Raw genomic sequence first — 6,495 nt, forward strand, 5'->3', positions numbered from 1 at the left:
CTGCAGGACTTCTAAATATGTAAACACTCCTGCTTGCTCACTGATATAACCCTGAATAGTCTTCCAGTTTTACTCATATTTGCCACTGCACCATGCTATGGGATCAATGTTTCAAATTTTCACATTTTCCTTTCATTTTGCAACATTTCAAGATTAATCAGTTCCACATGTACTCTGCGTGTAGAACTTTTAGCTTTATAAAGACTAATAATAACAATCAGTTTAGGTTTTGATATCACTGCATCACGATTTAGCCAATATTCATATTTTAAACATTTCAAACCAATGTTGAATAGTCCAGTAAAGATGCACTCTATGCAGGATAGTTTTGTACACAATAAAAAACCCACAATATTTGACTTCACAATTTTTTTTTAACAGAAACAAATTGTTTGAGCACAGTGGTTATTCTAAAGCAATGTTATTTACTTAAAAATGACTTTGTAGATAAAATAATGGCAGCATAACTGCCAGGTACTCACAGTAGTTAATATTCACAGCATTGTTGCTGTTATGTTGTTTGCAATGTGTTATGGCGGGTTGTTATGAAATTGATATTTCTATAAAACCCATCAAAATCAAAGCCTAGGATTACAAAATAATGGAAGAAATGATAGACAAATCAGATAAATTAGGCGGGCTCCTTTGATACCTAAGCTAAATGCTTTGGTGCCAGGTTTTGCTGTAGAATTAATGATACTGAACTGTGTTGTTACAATATAGCCACAGCAGTGTTACTGCAGTTATACACTAAGGTCCTTTGATGTGGTACAATCTGCCAATACTGTTAATATTTTCCCAGAATGCCAGGCAGACTGCAGTACTGAACTGTAAAACATATACTGGTCCGAACACAGTATTTTATAGTAGAAATTACAGAAATTATTTGAAGTGTTATCACACAGTGCCATGCATTCCAGCATTACATGTGTCTTTGTTTTATGTACAAAAGTTACTATGAATATAAATGTAAACTAGTTGAAACTAACATTAAAAATAATTATTAAAAAGAAAGGAAAAAAGAAAAGAAAGTTTATGGGGACTTGACAACCCATTTTCATTCTCTTGATCATCTGATGGACTTGTCCAATATTTACTCAGGGTGTTGGGTTTGCACAGTTCTTGCCCCAGCAGCACTGCACTGTCAGCACCCTCTCCACTGACCAGGTTCATCCAGAGTTCAGGCCTGAATTAATTCAGTAAGACCATAGGCCTGTCCTGGAAGAAAGGAGAAGGGTGTCTGACCAAAGGTCAGGGATGATGTTATCACCCCATACCATTAATCCTGCATGTTTAGTGTCAGTCTTGTGTTTATTGCTGACATACAACAGTAAGGACTTAAAGATTCTGTCACTAGCAATATACATAAAACATTATACACATCAAACATTATGTACCTACTTTATAAGTAAAATAAATCAATAAATAATAATGCGCTCAGAAGAAATGCCTTCCAATTGCTGACATAATTCAGTACTACAGTACTACAGTGTAGACTGGTATTGCAATGTTTAAATTTTTCCAACAGAAAATAATAAAATACATTAAAAAAAACTGACATTACATTACATGTCAAATTGTAATTAAATAGATGTTAATCAACTTGTATAAAATATCAACATTAGTGGTGATGGAGAACTGATTAACTCTATTATAGAAGAGGGCACAATTCCTAAAAATGGTTGACCTGCAGTTATCATAATATAGCTGATTTGCTGTTTAGCCACTTGTAAAGGTTATGTGTTGTATGTGTGTGTGTGTATATATATATATATATATATATATATATATATATATATGTGTGTGTGTGTGTGTGTGTGTGTGTGTGTGTGTGTGTGTGTGTGTAGATAGATAGATAGATAGATAGATAGGTAGATAGATATAAAGTTTATATATTAATTTTAGAGTTTGATTACTGCCGTGTTTTCCCTGGCCTTTTGGATAGCATAGCTCTCAGCACCCACTGGGACCCCATCTGCAGACGTCAGAGCCAGAGCCACAACACTATGGAGACAGATGTTCAGCTACTTGCTGGAGAGGGATGTTTTTCACTAGCCTGTCAGCATCTAAGGAAATCTCACACTGCAGTGTTGTAGGGTCCGAGAAGACGGGAAGGACAGTGGGGAGGCAAAGAGAGCAATATAGGCCAGATTAAAATAGAAAAAACCTCACAGAGGAACACTGGAAAACAATAATTTCAATGTCAGTGACAGAGGACAAGGATACTCAGAGTGGTTGTTGAGCAGCATTAAGGATTGTATTATTGCATGCAACCCTTTCTGTGCTCCCTCTGATGTTTGGCCACACAGTCCTGTGTGTCCTCTGTGTTACTGAGCCATCACTCATCACCAGCATAGACAATCTACTTTCTAGCTCTGTGAGATGCCAGGGAGGTCAAGAGTCAAGCTAGAGAATTTATAATCAGTGTGTGTTTGGGTGTTAGATTCTGTCAGGTAAATCTACAATGCTGAGGCAGGTTGAAGACCCATTGTGTGGTCTCTTCTCCTTCTCTTACTGCACTCTAAAAAATGCTGAGTTATTTGTTCTACCCAAATGCAGGGTTGAGCCTTTTGGTTTATTTAATTTGGCTATTTTCTCAGTCTTGGGTAGTTTTTGGGTAGTTTTGTGTAACCCCACTGCTGGGTTAATGGCTGGGTCATTTTCACTGACAGTTGAATCAATGCACCCCTACCACCCTGCTCAGCGTGGACTGTTTGAATTCGCCTCACGTGGTGGTGGTGGTTTTCACATGGACAGACTGTTAGATTTATTAGGAGAAACACCCTCAGAAAGGATCCTACACACCTTTTGTGTTAATACTATTTCAAAACATGTTGTGTTAAATTATCCAAATATTTAACATGAATGACCAATACGTGTTCAATTATTGTTCAGTCATGTTGCAGTCTGCGCTACTGACATCATCATTCAAACCTAATCTCACCTCAAAGTGAATGGTCGTTGCTTTGACCTTTTGATTGAGAATGGAGACAATGAAGGAAACCAAATGACCACAGGTAAGTTAGTGTTCATCACTATTTAGCGTTAATGTTGCTGAAAATGCCTGGCCGAGTTTGTGATATTTAGGCAGGGAGCTCTTGAAAATGTATTCACTGTAAAACAGTAAGTCAGCAAGTGTGTTTTATGTTTATGTTGGCTGTGTAATATGGACTAAGGTTATTCTATAATTCTCTGGGTCTGCATCTTATCTGAGGCGCCGAGTAAGGGTTAGCTAGCTGGATGCGGTCGCCAATAACAGTAGCGATGAATGATGGTAACCTAGATGCTCACCTGAGTTGATAACATTATTTTAGCATACAGCTCACGGTAATGTTAGATATTCCCATTAACTTTTTGAGAGTTAACGATATACGTAGCATTAAAGCTGTTCACCATGATGTAATACAGAGAGTGGGTTAACCTTAGCTACACTTACCAAGTGTTTTGGACAAGGCAAGCTGTAGTAATTAGCAATAGGAGAATGGGTTAGGGCCATGCTTATTCTGTGAATGTTAATGCTGGTTAACAGGCGCAGACAGTCAGTAGCTAATGGAGCTTATCTAACTCAGTAATGTCGAGGCCAAAGGTTCTTCATAAGGTTAATGTGACAAAAAGAGAGGTTGTGGGTTACAGTAGGTTGTAATGCTTTCCACTATCTCTGTAATGTTGGTTGACTTAATTAGGTTGTGCAAAAAAATTGGCGGTGAGGTGCTAAAGGCAAAATTACACAATTTGGGATTCTGTAACGTAATTTTTCAGTTGATACCCAAAGGCATTTGTCCATATTTTGTAGCTAGCCACTAACCAACCAACACTCTTTTTGCTCTTTTACAGCTTTTCAAATGGAAGGGAGTGGGAACTCTTGTCTTCCTAGATGGCAGGAGGATTTGTAAGAAGATGCATCAACTCAAATTCTTACATCTGTCAAATGTTTAAATGATTTTAATACATGTCAGCTGAATTTCATGCACTTGTTTACTTCGTGAGCATTTTAGTAGAATTTTAGCATATAAACAAATTGCATTTTAGGACAATTGTAGGGACAAAAGTATAAACAACACGTGTTATTTTTGTGTTATTTTTAAACACAACTTTTTGTGGAAATGTACTAATATGCAGCATCTGTTAAAAGTACTAACACGCTGTAACTAACAGGACAAAATGTGAAGTCCTTAACTAGACATGCAGGTGTGGTAAAATTAACACATGATGAGCTTATTTGTAAGACATCTGTTTTAAGTGTGAAGGTTTGTATCAATATATTTATCCACAAAACCATTACTGCACACTAGAAAAAGCAAATATATGCATTAACAGTCCAGTTTACATGATATTAAATGCATTTGGTTTACTTGTTTGTAATGCCCACTGGATCATAAGTCGGTAACTCAATTTTTAGGATGTTTTAAACATCTCCTTTGATCAAAATTGGATGTTTTCATCTTAAATATATGACTTATTTGAGTAATTTACTTCAAAGTCTATATTTAACGCCACTTTATCACCTCTAGCAATACATTTCTGAACACCTTCTTGTCTATAAATAAAGGAGATACCATGCTGACATATTTGTTTGTAATGTGGTATATTTGACATTCTCAAAGGGTAAAAATAACCCTGAAAATATTAACCCATTTATGAAATAAAATTAACACAGCATTTTTATAAAAAATTAAACCATCCATTGGGTTGAAAAACAACCCATTTGCTGGATTATAATTAACATAATTATTACAATTATTGGGTTAGGTTAGCCCAAAATTTGTTCTGTCCTATATTTACCCAGCCATTGGGCTACAAATAACCCAATTTGGGTTGTTTTTAATCCAATATTTTTTAGAGTGTGGGTAATGGTGTCACAAGGGCTTTTACAAATCAAATGCCTGGCTTGACTTCCTGATTCTTGTTCAAGTCCTTCTGAAGCATGTCACTCCACAGGAGTAACTGAAATCAAAAGGATAAAAAGACCACTGTATATTCTATTCACTGGCTTAAAAGAGAGGGTCAAAGGGACATTCTGTATGTCTTCATGCTTTTGACAGACAGTCTGCTAAGTAAGGACAGAGACATCATGCAAATAGCCTCCACCCTTAGTGGAAATAGGCATTAAAGGAAGACTTCCTCCTCCACTCTGTACATACCCGCCAACCCCCCTTGTGATCATTTGGCTCCATGTCCTTGTATAATGTTATTAATTCATCCTCTTGTTATGTTGGTAACTAATACAGACAAATAAGCAGAATTTACAAGGTTTCTGGGATTGTTTCCAAGAGTCCAAACAGCATAAGCCAGGCAACTGCCAGTGAGAAGGTTGGATTCGATTTGAAGACAGTTGCCACTTTGTGAAAACTATGATACAAGATAAAACAGTTGTTTATTGCAATAAAATTTATTTAGGATTAATACTGTTATAAAAGTTCATATACTAGTTAATTCACCGAAGTATTTGCAGATAGGCATTGTGAAACCACTGCTTTGTGAATTTTTTAAAAATAAATAGTGAATAAAGCCAGTTTGTGGTAAAGGGAGGCTAATAAGAAGTTATAGTTTATTTTATTATCGACTGTTTGGCTCCTTCCCTAGTCTCTACTACAAGCCAGTGAAAGAGATGCAAAATTCTCCGGTTCTTGATGGCTGTCCCATTGACCTGGACCATCACTCTCTTACAACCATGTACTACTCTCTTACAACCAAATACTAATTTACTTCCACAATTTATTGTTAGGAAATAAAGTCTTCCTGTAGATATGTTCTTTTCCATTTTAACCCTTGCTTGAGGTTTGAGTGTTGACATTTACTGATACCTCCCAAATCCCCCGAGCAAACTGTCTTGCTTTCTGTACTTTACAGAATGTTTACCATCAAGCCCCTTAAACAGCTCCTCAAACATCTTAGTGGTGGCTGTAGATTTATCTTAAAGTGTGGGAGAGGTGGTTAATTAGCAGCAAACAGCAGTCTAAGGTTCAAAAGGTCAAACTAGTAGCAAGAATGAGCCTAAAGCCCTGAATTCATTGAATAGCAAGGTATGCATCTACTCCTTCACTCTGATAAAGGAGGATTTGAACAATTTACAAGTAGTATTAAAAACCCCATATTGACAAGTATTATCCATAAAGTCTGCCCCAGGTGCCTTCAAACTGACCCCAGCTTTAGAGGGAAGTATTGCTGTGTTACAGTGCGATTTTTGTGGAGGAGGTTGATTTACTCAGATGAGAGAGCCATGCCCCCTCCCCCAAGTGAAACGCAAATGAAAAGGAATGCCAAGATGAAAAAGCATGCGTCTCCAGATAAGCAAAGAGAAGAAAGGAGTCAACGAATGGCAAAAGAGCTCTCTTGGGGAGATGAGAGGTGCTGATGGCAGTGTTGGTGGTGGGAGATCATAGCAGGTTCCTCTCATCAGCCCAAGCCTGTGTTTGATACTGGGTCTTTGTCGCCCTTTCAGCTGAGTATTGTTGGGCGGTGTAATCCTGGGTGGATTACAATGGCTCCTTCCTT

The sequence above is a fragment of the Ictalurus punctatus genome, chromosome 13 (assembly GCF_001660625.3).
Source record: "Ictalurus punctatus breed USDA103 chromosome 13, Coco_2.0, whole genome shotgun sequence".
In the NCBI taxonomy this organism is placed as follows: Eukaryota; Metazoa; Chordata; class Actinopteri; order Siluriformes; family Ictaluridae; genus Ictalurus; species Ictalurus punctatus.